Genomic DNA, 21,955 nt, shown 5'->3' with positions numbered 1-21,955 from the left:
TCCAAAATCTCCTCCCATGTCCAGGAGTCCAGAATTCGCTACTGCCCGATACCACACTGCTTGGTCCTTGGTTGGTGGGTGATTCTGTAATGATCGTCTTCCTCCTTGTCTGAGGAGGAGTAGGAAATATCGGACCAATGCACAGCGTGGTACGTGTTCATGATGTTTATTTGCCTGAACACTGAAATACAAAATAACAACGTGAATAAACTAAACGAACGAAACAGTCCCGTGTGGAACAAACACTGACATGGAAAAATAATCACCCACAAAACACAGGTGGGAAAAGGCTACCTAAGTATGATTCTCAATCAGAGACAACGAACGACACCTGCCTCTGATTGGGAACCATACCAGGCCAAACACATAACCACAACATAGAAAAAGGAACATAGACTACCCACCCAAACTCACACCCTGACCATACTAAAACAAAGACAACAAAAGAACTAAGGTCAGAACGTGACAGTATTATTGACAGTATTTTTGTTTATTCCATGTGTAACTCTGTTGTATGTGTCGAACTGCTTTGCTTTATCTTGGCCAGGTCACAGTTTTAAATGAGAACTTGCTCTCAACAAGCCTACCTGCTTAAATAAAGGTAAAATAAATAAAAATATATGATTTTTTTTTTTGCAGTGGGTCAGAAGTTTACATACATACACTCAATTAGTATTTGGTAGCATTGCCTTTAAATTGTTTAACTTGGGTCAAACGTTTCGGGTAGCCTTCCACAAACTTCCCACAATAAATTGTGTGAATTTTGGCCCATTCCTCCTGACAGAGCTGGTGTAACTGAGTCAGGTTTGTAGGCCTCCTTGCTTGCACACACTTTTTCAGTTCTGCCCACAAATGTTCTAGAGGATTGAGGTCAGGGCTTTGTGATGGCCACTCCAATTCATTGACTTTGTTGTCCTTAAAGCCATTTTGCCATAACTTTGGAAGTATGCTTGGGGTCATTGTCCATTTGGAAGACCCATTTGCGACCAAGCTGTAACTTCCTGACTGATGTCTTGAGATGTTGCTTCAGTATATCCACCTAATTTTCCGTCCTCATAATGCCATCTATTTTGTGAAGTGCACCAGTCCCTCCTGCAGCAACGTACCCCCACAACATGATGCTGCCACCCCCGTGCTTCACGGTTGGAATGGTGTTCTTCGGCTTGCAAGCCTCTGGTCATCAGACCAGAGGACATTTCTCCAAAAAGTACGATCTTTGTCCCCATGTGCAGTTGCAATCCTTAGTCTGGCTTTTTTAAGGCAGTTTTGGAGCAGTGGCTTCTTCCTTGCTGAGCGGCCTTTCAGGTTATGTCGATATAGGACTTGTTTAACTGTGGATATAGATACTTTTGTACCTGTTTCCTCCAGCATCTTCACAAGGTCCTTTCTGTTGTTCTGGGATTGATTTGCACCTTTCACAACAAAGTACGTTCATCTCTAGGAAGTAGAATGCGTCTCCATCCTGAGCGGTATGACGACTGTGTGGTCCCATGGTGTTTATACTTGCGTACTATTGTTTGTACAGATGAACATGGTACCTTCAGGCGTTTGGAAATTGCTCCCAAGGACTAACCAGATTTGTGGAGGTCTACAATTTTTTTCTGAGGTCTTGGCTGATTTCTTTTGATTTTCCCATGATGTCAAGCAAAGAGGCACTGAGTTTGAATGTAGGCCTTGAAATACATCCACAGGTACACCCCCAATTGGCTCAAATTATGTAAATTATCTTATCTGAAGCTTCTAAAGCCATGGAATCATTTTCAGGAATTTTCCAGAAAGGCACAGTCAACTTAGTGTATGTGAACTTCTGACCCAATGCAATTGTGATACAGTGAATTATAAGTGAAATAAGATGTTGTCACGGCCGTTGAAAGAAGAGGACCAAGGCGCAGCGTGGTGAGTGTACATTCTCTTTTTTTTAGAAAAAGACGCAGAACAAAACAATAAACACTACCAAACAAACCGTGAAGCTAAAGGCTATGTGCTATAAACAAAGTCAACTTCCCACAAAGACAGGTGGGAAAAAGGGCTACCTAAGTATGGTTCCCAATCAGAGACAACGATAGACAGCTGTCCCTGATTGAGAAACCTACCCGGCCAAAACATAGAAATACAAATAATAGAACATAGAATACCCACCTCAAATCACACCCTGACCAAACCAAATAGAGACATAAAAATGACCCCTAAGATCAGGGCGTGACAGATGTCTGTAAATCCATTTTGGAAAAATGACTTAAATCATGCGCACAGTAGATGTCCTAACCGACTTGCCAAAACTATAGTTTGTTAACAAGAAAATTGTGGAGTTGTTGAAAAACTACTTTTAATGACTTAATGGCATTCTCGTGTTTCTTTAAATGTCATCGTAGTTCTTGTTTGGTTTTTATTCTTACTTAAATTTGTTATTCTATTTTTTTTTATTATCAATAGTAGAATTAGTATTATCACTGCATTCTTGGATTTTCAATGTGATGTTTTACACCTGTTGTGTCCTGTGCAAATGGAAAATAGACGTTAAAACTTGAATCTGTTTGCCTTATCCTCAAGGTTTTACTATAAGAATTGTTGAAGAAGGAGAGAAAACCTGCTCTTTTTGTGCAGGAATAAAGGGCTGACTTTTTGCAATCCCACTCCTCCAGACATAGTGGTGTACGAGCAACGAGCGTGTATGTATGTGTGTGAACAGAGGAGCCCGTGCTAGGTGCTAGCCAAAGGATTTATAGTTCAGAAAAAAAAGACAGGCTGCTTCAAAAGCGAGCAGGGAGCGGAGCCATTGTCAGAATGTAATTCCATTTCATGAATAAGCGCTTGACTGCTTACAGTGACAGCCTAGTCCTCATTATGTATCCAGAGGCATCATCTCGCCCCTAGCACCCAGCACTGACAGAATGTCATTTTCGTCTCCTCGTTCCAAAACAGAAACCAGGAGGTAACCAGGTTATGTGTAACAACCGAAATGTGTACCACCCTGACGGCTTTAAAAAAAAAATTAAATGGGAGAGAATGAGAGAACTGAACTGAACCTCCTTTTTTGGGGCATTTGAAGGCGTTTTGGGTCTGAGTTGGTTGCGGGCATTGCTAACTGCTGGTGAGAATAACAGGTAGACCAGATATGAGGGTAAATGAACATCATATTATAGATCATTCAACAGGTGTATTTCAGTATTGCAAGTGAACTTATTGTTAGTGCAATATAAGTACAAGTATTGCAAGTGTACCTCAGAGAAAGAGATCAGCGAGTTTGAATGTCTGATTACTGCATTACTTCATTGGCAATAACACAAGAACACAGTTCAGTGATCTACAACCAAACTCCATCATTGTTGCCTAGTTAAATAAAGGTTCAATAAAAATAAAACTAGTGCTTCTAATTTGTTTACCTGTTTCATTTCCCCCAAATTAACTAACACATATTGAGCTTGTGTGGACTGCAGTCTTAACACTGTAGTGTGGGGACACTTCTTACCTAACTGCCTCTCATGTCCCTCCTCCTGCCTGTCTTTTCCCTAGCTCCTGCTGGAAGCGTGGATCCACAGACACAGATGATGAGAACAGACGTGTTAATGTTCGGAGCGGAGGCGCAGGCTGGGCAGGACGTGGGGGTAATAGGGTGTGTGCCGGGGCCTTAACTGGCAGCGACAGCTAGCTCTTTTAAAGATGCGGTAAGATCCAGATCCATTATGCATAAGAAACCTGTGTTTCACAAGTAATGCTGCTACACACTACACACCACTACACACCCCCACACACTCCTGCACAACTCTCTCCACAACTACATCAGAAACATTACACACTCCCCCAGCCCCTGTGCTGTGCTGTGTGTGTGTGTGTGTGTGTGTGTGTGTGTGTGTGTGTGTGTGTGTGTGTGTGTGTGTGTGTGTGTGTGTGTGTGTGTGTGTGTGTGTGTGTGTGTGTGTGTGTGGGTGTGTGTTAATTAAGTGATAATGCCCGAGAAGCCGGTGTTTGGAGGATATCTTGGTACGGATGTTGTTAGGATATATCCTCCAAACACAGGCTTCGAGGGCATTATCACTTTTATACAACGGGTTACCAACATATTCAAATAATGATTGACATATTTTCATTAAAAATGTTATTTTGATGAATTTATTTATACTGTTTCATACATCCACAAGATATAGTCCCGAAACAAATCTAGGTTTGCTACCCAAGCCGGCTGGTCGTTTGTTCTATTGGTTCGGTTGCCAAAGACGCAACCCAGTCATTCGTTCTAAATGTTCCATTGCCATACTGGCTGGCAAGGTTCTTGTCCCTTGTTTGCTAGCTAGCCAACTATGGCTAACTTACAGTCACGTCAAACAGTGCAGATAGAATAACAACAGTAGCTGCATTTGTATATTAAGCTGTTTTCTAGTGATATTTATTTGGATACATCCATAACAATGAGCTAACGAGGCACGATTTCGCCTGGTATAGAAAACGTGCTCTCTCGTTAGGACACTATTGCTCAGAGGAGCTGGCCAACAACCCAGCTAAGACAATAACTTCATAACTTTCAAAGCTGTAAAGACCGCAAACTAGTTACACAACGTTTAGTTTGACCTTTTTTCAATTTACATTTCTTTGTATATATCCATAAAAATGATGCCAGCTGATTCATGATTTCGACTGACTGAGAAACACTGCCTGCCTCTCTCTCTAGTCCCGACTCCCGACCCTTTCATTACTATGGGACAGTTGGAGATCGAATTTGAATATTGAAACAATGTTGCAAATCTCCTCTGTTGAAAAAGAAATGTTAGTCTAAAAGAATGTGAGATGTGAGATAATGTCTAGATGCTTTTAATAGTCATAATCAAGTTTATAACTTCCCTGCCTACGCTGATGAGACAGTGGCTTGCGCAGTCAGATGGAACAGTGTAAATAGACATTTTAACATCATAGATTTAGCCAATGGTGACTTGTGGAATAGACACTGACTGGAATGCACTTTTAACCAATCTGCATTCAGGATTAGACCTACCCGTTGTATAAAGGGTATTGGAAACACTAGGATTTAGAACGCAAGCTAACTGTAACTGTAAATAGACATATTGGCATTGTTGCATCGCTGGCAGGAGAGAACATTTTGGATAAAATGGCTCAATTTACCAAGAGTAGCTCCGAGTCTGAGAATGATAACAGAGGATGAAATAATGTTAGTTAGGCAGCCAATAAACCTACTGAGCCGTTCATGTTTGAGCCAAACAAATCAAAGAGTTTGTTCTCGTAGCAGTAACACAGATATGCTGCCTGAAACACCTCAGTTAGAGGGTCGGCGTAGCGGTGACACAATCTGGTGTGAGTGTGGATGCTGCCAAATAATGGCTTGATCGATAGTGTGTGCGTTGTAGGGAAATGGTGGCGATACAGCACAAATTCCCATAGGATGGTGGCTGTATTCCATCCAGTCAGAGGTTCCTGTCAGTCTGTCTGGATGGCGATGTATTGGACGTGTCACTAATCCTCATGAAGGACCTCCTGGCAGAAGAGGTTAATCAACCAGTCAGCTGCCAGTATGCCAGTTAAATAATTGGTAAAATTTTGCCTGATTATAAATTGTTTAAAGCTAACATCAGTAGCGGGTAGGTGCTCAATATATATAATAAGTACCTTTAACGATGTTTATCAGAAGCGCTGTTTGGTGCGATGGTAACGCATTCCCCTTTTAATAAAACAACCGGAGTTCGAATCGTGGACAGCATCATGATTTATGAAATCTCATTCTAACCAATGATGGGACGTGCTCATTATAAATACATTATGATATAGTTTCGGTATTCAACTTACTTTTCTTATGATTTTGTTTGCAGAGCACACAGGCTGGTAGCTTATCGCCAGTTCACCCTATGGGCACAAGGGAAAATTGGACGAGGTGTACGGCGTGTCATCCTTGCGTGTGTTGTCTCTTCCACAAGGCGTGCATACCCATAGTCAAGTGGAATCTACATAGGGTTTGAGTTTAAATAAAACCAGTTCATTTAGTAAATCTAGCTTGCTGTCATAAGCCTAATGCCTGCACCTTATGTAAAAATAGTATTAGTTAGCCTGTCCACTATAACAACAGGTTCAAGTGTAACCAGATAAACTTGCTTTGAAGATAAAACTACTTTCAACGGGCACTAACGGCGTGTCCCTGTTACTAGAGTAGTGACGTCAACTAGCGTTGGCTGCCATCTATTGTAAATGAATGATAACTACACTGGGCAGCTAGTTGTCAGAGTCAAAGGAGACTTGAAAAATGTATGACATTTAGCAGACACCTTCATCCAAAGCAACCTGGCTACATGGTAGAGGAAACAGATCATACAGGATTACTAAAATACATAGTCAATTACAGGGTTATTAAGGTGTTTTTACAAGTTCCAATGATACAGGAAGAGGATTCACATGAAAAGCTTGTCAGTAACGATTAACGCTGCTACACACTACACCTCTCGCTCTACAGCTCCATCTGACATCTGTGCTGTGTGTGTGTGTTAAAGTTAGGACTCCCTAATGATGTGTAAGACACAAACACAAGTTAAAGAGCTCTGCAGATCAACAGGTAGCCTTGGATGTCTATGAGGGTCTGTATGCGCACGCACACACACACACACACACACACACACACACACACACACACACACACACACACACACACACACACACACACACACACACACACACACACACACACACACACACCATCTAAAATCTTCAAGTCATATATGATCAGGTCAGTAACAGTCCCCTTAGTGCCTGATGGTCAGTCTCACTCCCTCCCACTGAGGCTGTCTTAGGTCTGTGGACATCACTGTGACACTTTTAGTTAGCGGTGTGGCTTCACTTGCTCAACGCAGATGACAGGACAAAAGAACATCTCCAGAGAGCAAACCTCTATCTCTGACCTTTAACACCAATAAAAACCCTCGTGAAAACACTTAGAATTCTGTAGTAAACTGTAGAATACTGTAGAATACTATACTAACCACTGCAGTATCCCTCCATCATGTGTCTTACTACCTATAGAATGTTGTAGAATACTACAGTAAATACTACAGTATTATCTGCAAAAGAACACTAGTAAGTACTACAGTAAATACTACAGTAATGTCTCCAAAAACACCACAGTCCGCAAAAACACAACACTTTTTTAACTATAGTAAAAACTGCAGTATTTCATTTGCATTTACCCTGCCAATATCCCTCCCCTATATCACAAATTGTGACACTCATAAGTGAGAAACCTACAAAACTACTCGAATAGACCATATATTATATTCCCTACAGGTTATAAAAAAGAACATGTTCTGAACTATTCATTCGGACCCCAATCCTACCTACCTACATGTTATGGAAAATGTGCTCTTTTATACTGAACAAAAATATAAACGCATCATGCAACTATTTCAAAGGTTTTGATGATTTGCATATAAGGAAATATAAATAAATGCATTTGGCCCTATTCTATGGATTTCACATGACTGGGCAGGGGCGCAGCCATGGGTGGACCTGGAAGGGCATAGATCCACCCACTTGGGAGCCAGGCCAAGTTAGTCTGAGTTGATCATCTGCAATATCTGCCTTCATTGTTCATCCTCCTGTTGATTTCAACTGATCTCTTTTAATCTAATTTCCTCAAATATTCATAATTCTCCTCTGACAGATTGGAGGGACGCAGTACCTGGGGCTCGCAATTCTGGTAAGCGTCCAGAGTATTATCGTTGTTTCATGACAGAGTGTCCGGGTTCCAAAATTAGTTTATTGTCAGTTAGATAATGGGCTATTTTACTCGGGCCATGAATCTTTCATGTCATTAAGATGTGTGATGGGGGTGTCTGTGGACAGGCTGACTCCTGGGTTGGGGTTGAGGGTGGAGAGGGAGGGGAGGGAAGGTTGCTCAGGCACAGACATAGTGTATATGATGGAAGCCCTACCTGTGACATTTCAGAATAGAGATGTATAGTGCTGACACCACTGATGAGTACATACTACAGTAACGACCAGACAGTATAGGCTGGAACTTTAATCAGTCTTTTAATAGACATGCTGACTGCAGGAAGGGCAGTACTTAGGCTACTGTTATACCTACTCCTCCAGTATCATCAATGTTTGTCTTTCTCACAGGAGGGAGGACAGAGATGTGTGGTTTTAATGAGTGTTCCCCAGTGTTCCCTACTATTCAACTAGTAAATTTCTGTCTTGATCACATGCCTTAGGCTCTGAATCCCATTTGCCAACATAGTGCACACACACACACACACACACACACACACACTGTTAGTGGGCTCATACATCACTGTTTATGGATTTGGATATGTGACATTTTGTTGCTCTTTAAGAAGCGAGGGATGGGTGGGTGTGAGAGATGGAAAGAGACAGGGGGAGACGGCCTGAGAGGAGTCAGGAAGCGTCTTGAGGAGAGGAGAGACATTTATCCATATGTCAGTGATAAGAGGCATCCTGTCAGAGCAGAGAGGCCCGCCAGTACACCCTGACACATAAACATCCACCGTCAACTGTGTGCCCGACAGTTCACGTGCAGCGATCAATGCCAGCCCCTGAGTGGTGGAGAAATCATCGATAATAAGCATGGCCCGCTCCTCTTTCATATTCCTCCTTGTATCTGTCAGGAGCTGATTTGCAGGCTGTGTTGGCTGTGTTGTAAAGAGGCATGTGTGGCTGAGAAGAGGAAACAGACAGACAGGCAGACATCAGGGTAAACAGCTGCTTATTACTGATCCCCAGCCTGCACTCTCCTGTTTGCAATGCCATGTGAAAGCCGTAATGTGACTGCAGTGAATACATATATAGTCCTAAAGAGACATACAGTAACAATAACCTGCTAGCGAAGACACAAACAACAAACACAATTTAACTTTCTGTCCTTAAATATTCAGGCTGTCCTGATTCCCTAATAAAAGGTACTCAGGAAATATACAATATACCATACCATAGTTATTTTTATGTGGATATATATAGAGACATACAAAGAGGGATATAAAGACAGCGTGACCATAAGGAAGATGAAACAAATTCAAGATGAAAGAAGGACAAAGCTAAAATTAAGACAGAGAGAAAATCCTAGAAGACAACGCCCTCTATTTCCTTGGAAAGGACAGATTTCCATTTAAGTTTAGAGTTGAAACCGGACCATCCAGTCTTTGATGTTGGCGCCTCACAAAGGTACTGAGCCAAATCTTCCAGTGTCCTTTAATAGGTTGTGTGTCATTCCAGAAAGTTGTTCCCTCAGTTCTGCCCAGATTCACACACCCTTATCTAGGGTTGTGTCCCAATAATATCTCCTTTCTCTTGAAGTGTGCATCACTACTTCTTGCAAATCTAAGGAAATTGGATTGGTGGAGGTATGGGCTAGTGGGAGTTTCAAAGTTTCCACTATATTTCTTATACCAGTAATGTCCTTTCAAATCAGTAAAGGGAAGTGAAAACATGCACACTTTGTGAGGAAGGAGAGATAATTGGGACATTACCTAGGACTGGGTATGTGAAAGCAATGAGGATAGATGGAGGGCATCCGTTGGCTGAGGATATAGATGGAGGGCATCCATTGGCTGAGTCGAAATGGAGATCGAGCACCCTGATGTGAGGAGATGTAAAGGGGAAGTAACAAAAAACAGAAATATGTTTTTTCAGCAGCCTACAGCCTATTAGAAAGCCTTTAACATTTCACCACAGAGGCCTGGGTGATTCACGGGGCCCCTAGGAGCCATAAACCATTGGTTTATATCCTTCTACTAGAGCCGCGGACACAGAGGAGAGAAAGGAGATAATGATGTACTATTTCTGCCACTTAGCCAATGTTTTAATACAGAGATAAAGATGGATAGGGAACAAATAGTCAGCATCTTTGTTTTAAGTAGCTATATGATTCTAGGCGGTCATCATTAATCCAGACAGTAGTGGAAGGGAGAATTGAGTGCCTGAGATTAGCAAATTCTCACTCTCTCTGGTCCCAGTTCTATGAGCTCAAGCAAGGTGAGGCCAGACAATAGCATGAAAAAAACCTCATGACTTTCCCAGCTCTCCCAATAATATCTTCACACCAACAATCTTACAATGACAACCCTATACAGTAATGGTGCTTCTCAGTCAATTAGTTAGTTAACTATAGCAGTGTTTCCCAGCTGATTCTTCAACATAACGTTTCCTGTATGTTTCTTTATGGTTCTATTTAAAGTCATGTTCTCAAATTGTTCAGAGAACGTTAATAAAACTTTCCATAAAAACCTGAAGTAAACTTTTGTAAATGTTCAGGGAATGTTCTAAGAGTGTTATTGAAAAACATACCATCCATTCTCAGAACGTGAAGAAAACTTTCCATAAAAACCACAAGAAAATATTATTAAAGTAAAGAAAAAACATATACATTCTGTTCTTAGCACCATCAAAAGTCTCTTTATCCTCTGTCTTGTTAATTGTGTTCAGGTGTGCTGGTTGTGCCCACTAATTGGCCACACCTGATGTAATGAGTGCTTGTTTCCTTTGAAAAGGGGTCTGTTTGAATGGACAAAAATGAACAGCTTGGCATGCATAAAAAGACATGGCACGTAGTTCCATCTAGAACAGAAGATTAAAGGCTAGAATCTCGCTGACGAGTGTCAGAATAAAAAATAAATGTGTTTGCAAAATTAATGCCTAATGAAATACATTTCCATGTGTCCTATATGTGCTTCGAGTTCAAAAAAGTTAACCCAGCATAAGATAGAAGTGTTATTAATTTAAGGATCTGAAATGATGTACCAAAATCGAACTGCTTGTAGCTCAGGACCTGAAGCAAAGGATACGCATATTCTTGATACCATTTGAACGGAAACACTTCGAAATTTGTGGAAATGAGAAATGAATGTAGGAGAATATAACACATTAGATCTGGTAAAAGATAATACAAAAAAAACATGTGTTTTCTATTTGTGTTTTGTTCCATCATCTTGTGTGCAACGTCAGTGTGTGCAACGTTTCAGACTGATCCAGTGAAGAGTTACCTCACTACACGATATTTTGCATCATGTCTGCCAGGAATGTGCCCAAATATGCCGAATTGGTCAATTTATACAGTTGAAGTCGGAAGTTTACATACACTTAGGGTGGAGTCATTAAAACTTGTTTTTCAGCCACTCCACAAATTGCTTGTTAACAAACTATAGTTTTGGCAAGTCGGTTAGGACATCTACTTTGTGCATGACACAAGTCAAATTTCCAACAATTGTTTACAGAGAGATTATTTCACTTATAATTCACTGTTTCACAATTCTAGAGGGGACAGAAGTTCACATACACTAAGTTGACTGTGCCTGTAAGCAGCTTGGAAAATTACAGAAAAGGATGTCATGGCTTTAGAAACTTCTGATAGGCAAATTGACATCAATTGAGTCAATTGGAGATGTACCTGTGGATGTATTTCAAGGCCTACCTTCAAACTCAGTGCCTCTTTGCTTGACATCATGGGAAAATCAAAAGAAATCAGCCAAGACCTCAGAAAATAAATTGTAGACCTCCACAAGTCTGGTTCATCCTTGGGAGCAATTTCCAAACGCCTGAAGGTACCACGTTCATCTGTACAAACAAAAATAAGCAAGTATAAACACCATGGGACCACGCAGCCGTCATATCGCTCAGGAAGGAGATGTGTTCTGTCTCCTAGAGATGAACGTACTTTGTTGTGAAAAGTGCAAATCAATCCCAGAACAACAGAAAGGACCTTGTGAAGATGCTGGAGGTAACAGGTACAAAAGTATCTATATCCACAGTAAAACAAATCGCATATCGACATAACCTGAAAGGCCTCTCAGCAAGGATGAAGCCACTGTTCCAAAACCGTAATAAAAAATCCAGACTACGGTTTGCAACTGCACATGGGGACAAATATCGTACTTTTTAGAGAAATGTCCTCTGGTCTGATGAAACAAAAATTGAACTGTTTGGCCATAATGACCATCGTTATGTTTGGAGGGAAAAGGGGGATGCCTGCAAGCCGAAGAGCACCATCCCAACCGTGAAGCACAGGGGTGGAAGCATCATGTTGTGGGGGTGGTTTGCTGCAGGAGGGACTGGTGCACTTCACAAAATAGATGGCATCATGATGACGGAAAATGATGTGAATATATTGAAGCAACATCTCAAGACATCAGTCAGGAAGTTACAGCTTGGTCGCAAATGGGTCGTCCAAATGGACAATGACCCCAAGCATACTTCCAAAGATGCGGCAAAATGGCTTAAGGACAACAAAGTCAAGGTATTGGAGTGGCCATCACAAAGCCCTGACCTCAATCCATTAGAAAACTTGTGGGCAGAACTGAAAAAGCGTGCGCAAGCAAGGAGGCCTGCAAACCCGACTCAGTTAAATCAGCTCTGTCAGTAGGAATGGGCCAAAATTCACCCAATTAATTGTGGGAAGCTTGTTGGTTAGGCTACCCAAATTAAACAATTTAAAGGCAATGCTATCAAATACTATTTGGGTGTATGTAAACTTCTGACCCATTGGGAATGTGATTAAATAAATAAAAGCTGAAATAAATAATTCTCTCTACTATTATTCTGACATTTCACATTCTTAAAATAAAGTAGTGATTCCAACTAACCTATGACAGGGAATTCTTACTAGGAGTAAATGTCATGAATTGTGAAAAACTGAGTTTAAGTGTATTTGGCTAAGGTGTATGTAAACGTGCCACTTCAACTGTGTTTGTTCAAGTACATAGAGTACAACTTTAGAGAACATACAAAATGCTATGGTAATATCAAATTTAAGTTCCAAGGAACCAAATGTGCTTGCTTGTGAGTCAGGAATAAAGTAATGATAATTTGGGATTATAGCGCTATGTGTAATGGCTTTGACATAACTACACTGAACAAAAATATGAATGCAACATGTAAATCAAATCAAATGTATTTATATAGCCCTTCGTACATCAGCTGATATCTCAAAGTGCTGTACAGAAACCCAGCCTAAAACCCCAAACAGCAAGCAATGCAGGTGTAGAAGCATGGTGGCTAGGAAAAAACTCCCTAGAAAGGCCAAAACCTAGGAAGAAACCTAGAGAGGAACCAGGCTATGTGGGGTGGCCAGTCCTCTTCTGGCTGTGCCGGGTGGAGATTATAACAGAACATGGCCAAGATGTTCAAATGTTCATAAATGACCAGCATGGTCGAATAATAATAAGGCAGAATAGTTTAAACTGGAGCAGCAGCACGGTCAGGTGGACTGGGGACAGCAAGGAGTCATCATGTAAGGTAGTCCTGGGGCATGGTCCTAGGGCTCAGGTCAGTTGAAACTGGAGCAGCAGCAAAGCCTGGTGGACTGAGGACTGCAAGGAGTCATCATGTCAGGTAGTCCTGGGGCATGGCCCTAGGGCTCAGGTCCTCCGAGAGAGAGAAAGAAAGAGAGAAGGAGAGAATTAGAGAACGCACACTTAGATTCACACAGGACACCGAATAGGACAGGAGAAGTACTCCAGATATAACAAACTGACCCTAGCCCCCCCGACACATAAACTACTGCAGCATAAATACTGGAGGCTGAGACAGGAGGGGTCAGGAGACACTGTGGCCCCATCCGAGGACACCCCCGGACAGGGCCAAACATGAAGGTTTTAACCCACCCACTTTGCCAAAGCACAGCCCCCACACCACTAGAGGGATATCTTCAACCACCAACTTACCATCCTGAGACAAGGCTGAGTATAGCCCACAAAGACCTCCGCCACGGCACAACCCAAGGGGGGGGGGGGGGGGGGGGGGGGGCAACCCAGGCAGGATGCAGGATGACCACATCAGTGAATCAACCCACTCAGGTGACGCACCCCCTCCAGGGACGGCATGAGAGAGCCCCAGTAAGCCAGTGACTCAGCCCCTGTAATAGGGTTAGAGGCAGAGAATCCCAGTGGAAAGAGGGGAACCGGCCAGGCAGAGACAGCAAGGGCGGTTTGTTGCTCCAGAGCCTTTCCGTTCACCTTCCCACTCCTGGGCCAGACTACACTCAATCATATGACCCACTGAAGAGATGAGTCTTCAGTAAAGACTTAAAGGTTGAGACCGAGTTTGCGTCTCTGACATGGGTAGGCAGACCGTTCCATAAAAATGGAGCTCTATAGGAGAAAGCCCTGCCTCCAGCTGTTTGCTTAGAAATTCTAGGGACAATTAGGAGGCCTGCGTCTTGTGACCGTAGCGTACGTGTAGGTATGTATGGCAGGACCAAGTCAGAGAGATAGGTAGGAGCAAGCCCATGTAATGCTTTGTAGGTTAGCAGTAAAACCTTGAAATCAGCCCTTGCTTTGACAGGAAGCCAGTGTAGAGAGGCTAGCACTGGAGTAATATGATAAATTTTTTTGGTTCTAGTCAGGATTCTAGCAGCCGTATTTAGCACTAACTGAAGTTTATTTAGTGCTTTATCGGGGTAGCCGGAAAGTAGAGCATTGCAGTAGTCTAACCTAGAAGTGAAAAAAGCATGGATTAATTTTGCTGCATCATTTTTGGACAGAAAGTTTCTGATTTTTGCAATGTTACGTAGATGGAAAAAAGCTGTCCTTGAAATGGTCTTGATATGTTCTTCAAAAGAGAGATCAGGGTCCAGAGTAACGTCAAGGTCCTTCACAGTTTTATTTGAGACGACTGTACAACCATTAAGATTAATTGTGTAAAGTGTTGGTCTCATGTTTCATGAGCTGAAATAAAAGATCCCAGAAATATTCCATACACACAAAAAGCTTATTTCTCTCAAATTTTGTGCACACATGTGTTTACATCTCTGTTAGTGAGCATTTATCCTTTGCCAAGATAATCCATCCACCTGACAGGTGTAGCATATCAAGAAGCTAATTCAACAGCATGATTATTACACAGGTGCACCTTGTGCCGGGGACAATAAAAGGCCACTCTAAAATGTGCAGTTTTGTCACACAACACAATTCCACAGATGTCTCCAGTTTTTAGGGAGCATCCATTTGGCATGCTGACTGCAGAACTATCTACCAGAGCTGTTGCCAGATAATTGAATATTCATTTCTCTTCCATAAATCTCATCCAACGTTATGTGGACGAGTGGTTTGCTGATGTCAACATTGTGAACAGTGTGACCAATGGTGGCCGTGGGGTTGTGGTATGGGTAGGCATACATTTTGGACAACGAACACGATTGCATTTTACCGATGGCAATTTGAATGCACAGAGATAAAGTGACGAGATCCTGAGGCTCATTATTGTGCCATTCATCAGCCGCCATCACCTCATGTTTCGGCATGATAACCCCATGTCGCAAAGGACACGCAAAGGATCTACAGTATACACAATTCCTGGAAGCTGAAAATGTCCCAGTTCTTGCATGGCCTGCATACTCACCAGACATGTCACCCATTGAGCATATTTGGGATGCTCTGCATCAGCATGTATGACAGCGTGTTCCAGCTCCCTCTAACATCCAGAACTTCGCACAGCCATTGAAGAGGAGTCGGACAACATTCCACAGACCACAGTCAACAGCCTGATCAACTCTATGCAAAGCAGATGTGTTGTGTTGTAAGAGGCGAATGGTGGTCACACCAGATACTGACTGGCTTTCTGATCCACACCCCTACCCTTTTTATTAAGCTGTCTGTGACAAGCAGATGCATATCTGTATTCCCAGTCATGTGAAATCCATAGATTAGGGCCTAATTAATTTCCTTTAACTGACTGATTTCCTTATATGAACTGTAACTCAGTAAAATCTTTGAAATTGTTGTTATATTTTTGTTCAGTATAATTTTAAACTGTTAACCCTTTAGACCCCAATAGAATTCTAGAATGCTACTGTAGATTACTGAGAATTTTCGAGAGCAAGCTCATTTTCTCACACATTTCAAACATTCTGACATAACTCAAAACAAAGAACAAATGACAATTACAAGTTAACTTACCTTTAAAGAGCACAACCTCTTCCTTAATATGACACCACATTCATGTAAATAGGAAAAACGCTAATTTTGTCTTCCATTGTGCAGACACTCAAAACAACAAAAAACCCTAGAGTATATAAATGGTAGTAAATTTGACTAAATTACTTAAAATGTACCAAGTATAATATATTATACTTATAAATATTTTTGACATGTAAATACATTTTTTTAAATCCAAAATGTGACATATTCAGAAAGTATTTCAAAACCCACACAAAGTAGACTATTTGATTGACAACGATTCTTACGTCTTACTAAATTCCCAGTCTGGCCCTCATACCATCACGGTCCCCTAATTATACCCAGTTAACAATTGGCTCATTCATCCCCCTCCACTCCACTGTAACAATTCCCCAGGTCTTGGCTGTAAATGAGAATGCGTTCTTAGTCAATTTATCCTGGTAGAATAAGGGTTAAATAAATAAAAAATAAAATTCTGTAACAATGTAAAAATGCAAACGACTATTTCAAAATGTAGATAACCTCTCTCAATTAGATTTAGTACGGACCAGGCCTGACACAACACATAGACATAGTAGTCTACTTTGACAATTCAGTGAATGCAACAAGTATTAAATAGAAGCAGATAGAGAGAAGAGAGAAGACACAAAACACAACTGTTCAGAGACTATAAAAGATTTGTAGGACTAATTCACATTTCACACTGTCACTTCGGTGTTTGCATTTAGCCTACAACATGTCATGGAACATCTGGAAGCCCTGCCCCATCATGCAAAGTGGCACAGAACACGTAGAGCACCCAAAGGAGATTTCTACACATCGCCCCCTCTTTCCCCTGTGACCACTCAGGATGCACACCACACACCCTCTCTTTCCCCTGTGACCACTCAGGATGCACACCACACACCCGCTCTTGCGCCCTTCAAACTTCACCTGCTTTTAAATGGTCCAAAAGACCAAACTGTATCACAACCAGCTGTGATTGGGAGTCCCATAGGGAGGTGCACAATTGGGCCGTAATTGTAAATAAGAATTTGTTCTTAACTGACTTGCCTAGTTAAATATATATATATATATATATTTTTTTAAATCTCTCCCTCTGCTTCATCCTCTCCCTCATCCTCTTCCTCTTCCTCTCCCTCTTCCTCTACCACCAATCTCCTCTCCGCCCACTCCTCCCTCCTTGCTCCACATCTCTATCCCTCCAATCATCTCTAACTCCTCTTCCTCCCTGGCTTCTGCTGCTGAGCCCTGACTCTCCACATCACTTCCCTCACTTTCACTGACCTAGAGAAACAGAGTAATAGAGGGAGAGGAGCAACAAATAAGATACAATTGTGGCCAGGAAAATAATCTCTCTCTCTTCCTTCCTCTTTCTTTTTCTCAACCATACACAAACTCTCTTCCTAATAAGGGCTTTCCATAATATAATTTTTTTACTCTCCTCCAATCAACTCTTGTTTTCTTGCCTGACAGACTAACTACATGGTTCACCAATGTTAGCTGATTAGTTTCGAAGCTGGGACAGTTGCCAAATGAATTGCTTCAGTAGAAACAGGTTAAAAAAAAGCTACTTGTTAGCTGGCTATGTAAACAAATATCCAACTCACCATATGAGCTTCACTGTGCAGGTATCTACTACAGTAACACGACAGCTAAGCTGTCAAATAATAGGACAACGAGGCATGTATAGCCTTCTCTGCACCTAGAAAACATGACAAACCATAACGTAACGCCCAATAGATTAAATCAAATTACTTTAGCCTTCATTTTGTTGGCTAGTTAGCTGGTGGTCTGTATGGCTAGCTAGTCAAATAGAAAGCTGAGGTTGCAACTTCATGAGCGCAGCCCTAATTTACTGCTACGCACAACTTTTCTTGCCTAACAGATTAGCTAGTTAACTAGCTATAGCAAGCATCTTGGGACATTTCCATATTAATTGTATTGCTATAAACAATACAAAACAACCAACTAGTTAGCTGACTATATACAGCTAAACAGTGCAACTATTTCACCAAGACAGAGATTAGTCGTTTGTATACCACCGCTGATGTGCTCGCCTGTACCAACCAAGTTATCATGACATGACTTGCTAATCTGAGAGCGATTCCCTAGCGTTAAACATCGAAAACACCAAACATACACTACCGTTCTAAAGGTTGGGGTCACTTAGAAATGTCCTTGTTTTTTAAAAGAAAAATCACTTTTTGTCCATTAAAACAACATCAAATTGATCAGAAATACAATGTAGATATTGTTAATGTTGTAAATGACTATTGTAGCTGGAAACTGATTATTTTAAATGGAATATCTACATAGGCATACAGAGGCCCATTATCAGCAACCATCTCTCCTGTGTTCCAATGGCACATTGTGTTTGCTAATCCAAGATAATTTTTTTAAAGACTAATTGATCATTAGAAAACCCTTTTGCAATGATGTTATCACACCTTAAAAATGTTGTTCTGATTAAAGAAGAAATAAAACTGGCCTTCTTTAGACTAGTTGAGTATCTGAAACATCAGCATTTGTGGGTTTGATTAAATGGACAGAAACAAAGACCTTTCTTCTGAAACTCGTCAGTCTATTATTGTTCTGAGAAATGAAGGTTATTCCATGTGAGAAATGGCCAAGAAACTTAATATCTCATATAACGCTGTGAACTACTCCCTTCACAGAACAGCACCAATTGGATCTAACCAAATCAAATTAATCGAAGTTAATTTATCACATGCGCCGAATACAACAGCTGTAGACCTTACAGTGAAATGCTTACTTACAGGCTCTAACCAATAGCGCAAAAAAGGTGTTAGGTGAACAATAGGTGAGTAAAGAAATAAAACAACAGTAAAAAGACTATAAAAGGCTATATTCAGTAGCGAGGCTATAAAGTAGCGAGGCTACATACAGACACCGGTTAGTCAGGCTGATTGAGGTAGTATGTACATGTAGATATGGTTAAAGTGACTATGCATATATGATGAACAGAGAGTAGCAGTAGCGTAAAAGAGGGGTTGGCGGGTGGTGGGTGGCGGGACACAATGCAGATAGCCCGGTTAGCCAATGTGTGGGACCACTGGTTGGTCGGCCCAATTGAGGTAGTATGCACATGAATGTATAGTTAAAGTGACTATGCATATACGATAAACAGAGAGTAGCAGCAGCGTAAAAAGAAGGTTTGGGGTGGAGTTGGGGGTGCACACAATACAAATAGTCCAGGTAGCCATTTGATTACCTGTTCAGGAGTCTGTCTTATGGCTCGGGGGTAAAAACTGCTGAGAAGCCTTTTTGTCCTACACTTGGCACTCCGGTACCGCTTGCCATGTGGTAGTATAGAGAACAGTCTATAACTGGGGTGGCTGGGGTCTTTGACAGTTTTTAGGGCATTCCTCTGACACCGCCTGGTGTAGAGGTCCTGGGGGGCAGGCTGAGGCCCAGTGATGTACTGGGCCTTATGCACAACCCTCTGTAGTGCCTTGTGGTCAGAGGCCGGTCAGGATGCTCTCGAAGTTGCAGCTGTAGAACCTTTTGAGGAGCTCAAGACCCATAACAAATCTTTTTAGTTTCCTGAGGGGGAATAGGCTTTGTTGTTCACGACCTCTTCACGACTGTCTTGGTGTGTTTGGACCATTCTAGTTTGTTGTTGATGTGGACACCGAGGAACTTGAAGCTCACAACCTGCTCCACTACAGCCCCTTCGATGAGAATGGGGGCGTGCTCGGTCCTCCTTTTCCTGTAGTCCACAATCATTACCTTAGTCTTGGTTACGTTGAGGAATAGGTTGTTATTCTGGCACCACCCGGCCAGGTCTCTGACCTCCTCCCTATAGTCTGTCTCTTCGTTGTCGGGTGATCAGGCCTACCGCTGTTGTGTCGTCTGCAAACTTCATGATGGTGTTGGAGTCGTGCCTGGCCATGCAGTCGTGAGTGAACAGAGAGTACAGGAGGGGACTGAGTATGCACCCCTGTGGAGCTCCAGTGTTGAGGATCAGCGTGGCAGATGTGTTGCTACCTACCCTCACCACCTGGGGGCGTCCCGTCAGGAAGTCCAGGATCCAATTGCTGAGGGAAGTGTTTAGTCCCAGGATCATTAGCTTAGTGATGAGCTTTGAGGGTACTATGGTGTTGAACGCTGAGCTGCAGGCAATGAATAGCATTCTCACATGTGTTCCTTTTGTCCAGGTAGGAAAGTGTGGATTGCAATAGAGATTGCATCATCTGTGGATCTGTTTGGGCGGTATGCAAATTGGAGTGGGTCTAGGGTTTCTGGGATAATGGTGTTGATGTGAGCCATTACCAACCTTTCAAAGCACTTCATGGCTATGGACGTGAGTGATACGGGTCTGTAGTAATTTAGGCAGGTTGCCTTTGTGCTCTTGGGCACAGGGACTATGGTGGTCTGCTTGAAACATGTTGGTATTACAGACTCAATCAGGGACATGTTGAAATAGAAAGAGGAGTGGGAGGCCCCGGTGCACAACTGAGCAAAAAGACAAGTACAATAAAGTGTCTACTTTGAGAAACAGATGCCTCACGAGTCCTCAACTGGCAGCTTCATTAAATAGTACCCGCAAAACACCAGTCTCAACGTCAACAGTGAAGAGGCGACTCCTGGATGCTGTCCTTCTAGGCAGAGTTGCAAAGAAAAAGCCATATCTCAGACTGGCCAATAAAAAGAAAAGATGAAGATGGGCAAAAGATCACAGACTGTGGACAGAGGCATATTGTTTAAAAGTGTTAAGGACAGACAAATCTAAGTTTGAGGTGTTCGGATCACAAAGGAAAACATTTGTGAGACACATAAAAAATGAAAAGATGATAGAGGAGTGCTTTACGCCATCTGTCGGGCATGTGGTGGAGGCAATGTGATTGTCTGGGGGTGCTTTGGTGGTGGTAAAGTGGGAGATTACAGGGTTAAAGGGATCTTGAAGAAGGAAGGCTATCACTCCATTTTGTAAAAATACCCTGTGGACGGTGCTTAATTGGAGCCAATTTCCTCCTACAAAAGGACAATGACCCAAAGCACAGCTCCAAACTATGCAATAACTATTTAGGGAAGAAGCAGTCAGCTGGTATTCTATCTATAATGGAGTGGCTAGCGCAGTCACCGGATCTCAATCCTATTGAGGTATTGTGGGAGCAGCTTGACCGTATTTGTGGGAGGTGCTTCAGAAAGCATGGGGTGAAATCTATTCAGATTACCTCAACAAATTGACAACTAGAATGCCAAAGGTCTGCATGTCTGTAATTGCTGCAAGTTCAGGATTCTTTACGAAAGCAAAGTTTGAAGGACACAATTATTATTTAAATTAAAAATAATTATTAATAACCTTGTCAACGTCTTGACTATATTTCCTATTCATTTTGCAGTTCATTTCATGTATGTTTTCATGGAAAACAAGGACATTTCTAAGTGACTCCAAACTTTTGAACGGTAGTGTATGTCTACTGTTTACTTCTTTCATTCACCTCGACATTATTGCTATTCAAAGTGCAAGGACATGTCTGAACTCGTAACATCAACCAACATAGATACAGCCTCTTTCACAATGAAATGTCACGTCTGTGCTGTCATTTTGAGTAATGAAGTAAAAAGAAAAATAATAAGTCAAATGACAGCATACCCTTTGTGATATTGACACAGATATTATTGTTAGAAAAACAAAGCCATGGTAATTTAAAGGAAGGCAGTCAACAGCCGGTATTGATTCTAAAGGGTTAAATTGAGAGAAATTACTTGACTTCAAACCCACGTCTCAAACCGCACTAAAGGTAATTACAAATAGCACTAAAATCTAATGATTTGAGAAACAGAGAGAACAGACACAGATAGTACAGACACAGAAAACGTTTTATATGAATGAAATCTATTTAAAACCCTGTGCTGTATTGTCCTACTGGTCGGCTGGAGCTGTAGCTCTCTGGTCTGGCATCAAGACAAGCTAATCATGTCTGAGTGCAGCGAACGGAGCAGAGCATCACATGATTAAGATTCATGAGGTTGGAATAGCGGGAGCAAATTATCAGAGCAATTCTTGGAGGGTTCAAAAAACCATACAT

General features: G+C 41.8%; 1 long non-coding RNA gene across 1 annotated transcript; it reads right to left on the bottom strand.

The window, feature by feature from the left end:
- Window positions 1-8,024: 8,024 nt before the first annotated feature.
- LOC110505127 (uncharacterized) lies at window positions 8,025-10,377 on the bottom strand. The gene is made up of 3 exons (XR_002470690.3): window positions 10,294-10,377; window positions 9,477-9,583; window positions 8,025-8,667 (listed from the first exon to the last, which is right to left on the bottom strand). It is a non-coding gene; the product is annotated as an uncharacterized LOC110505127 (long non-coding RNA).
- Window positions 10,378-21,955: the final 11,578 nt, after the last annotated feature.

Source organism: Oncorhynchus mykiss, chromosome 3 (assembly GCF_057628025.1).
Source record: "Oncorhynchus mykiss isolate SJ-2025 chromosome 3, ASM5762802v1, whole genome shotgun sequence".
NCBI classification, from domain to species: Eukaryota; Metazoa; Chordata; class Actinopteri; order Salmoniformes; family Salmonidae; genus Oncorhynchus; species Oncorhynchus mykiss.
The sequence above is the reverse complement of the archived record's forward strand: the minus strand, read 5'-3'. Positions and strand labels throughout refer to the sequence as shown.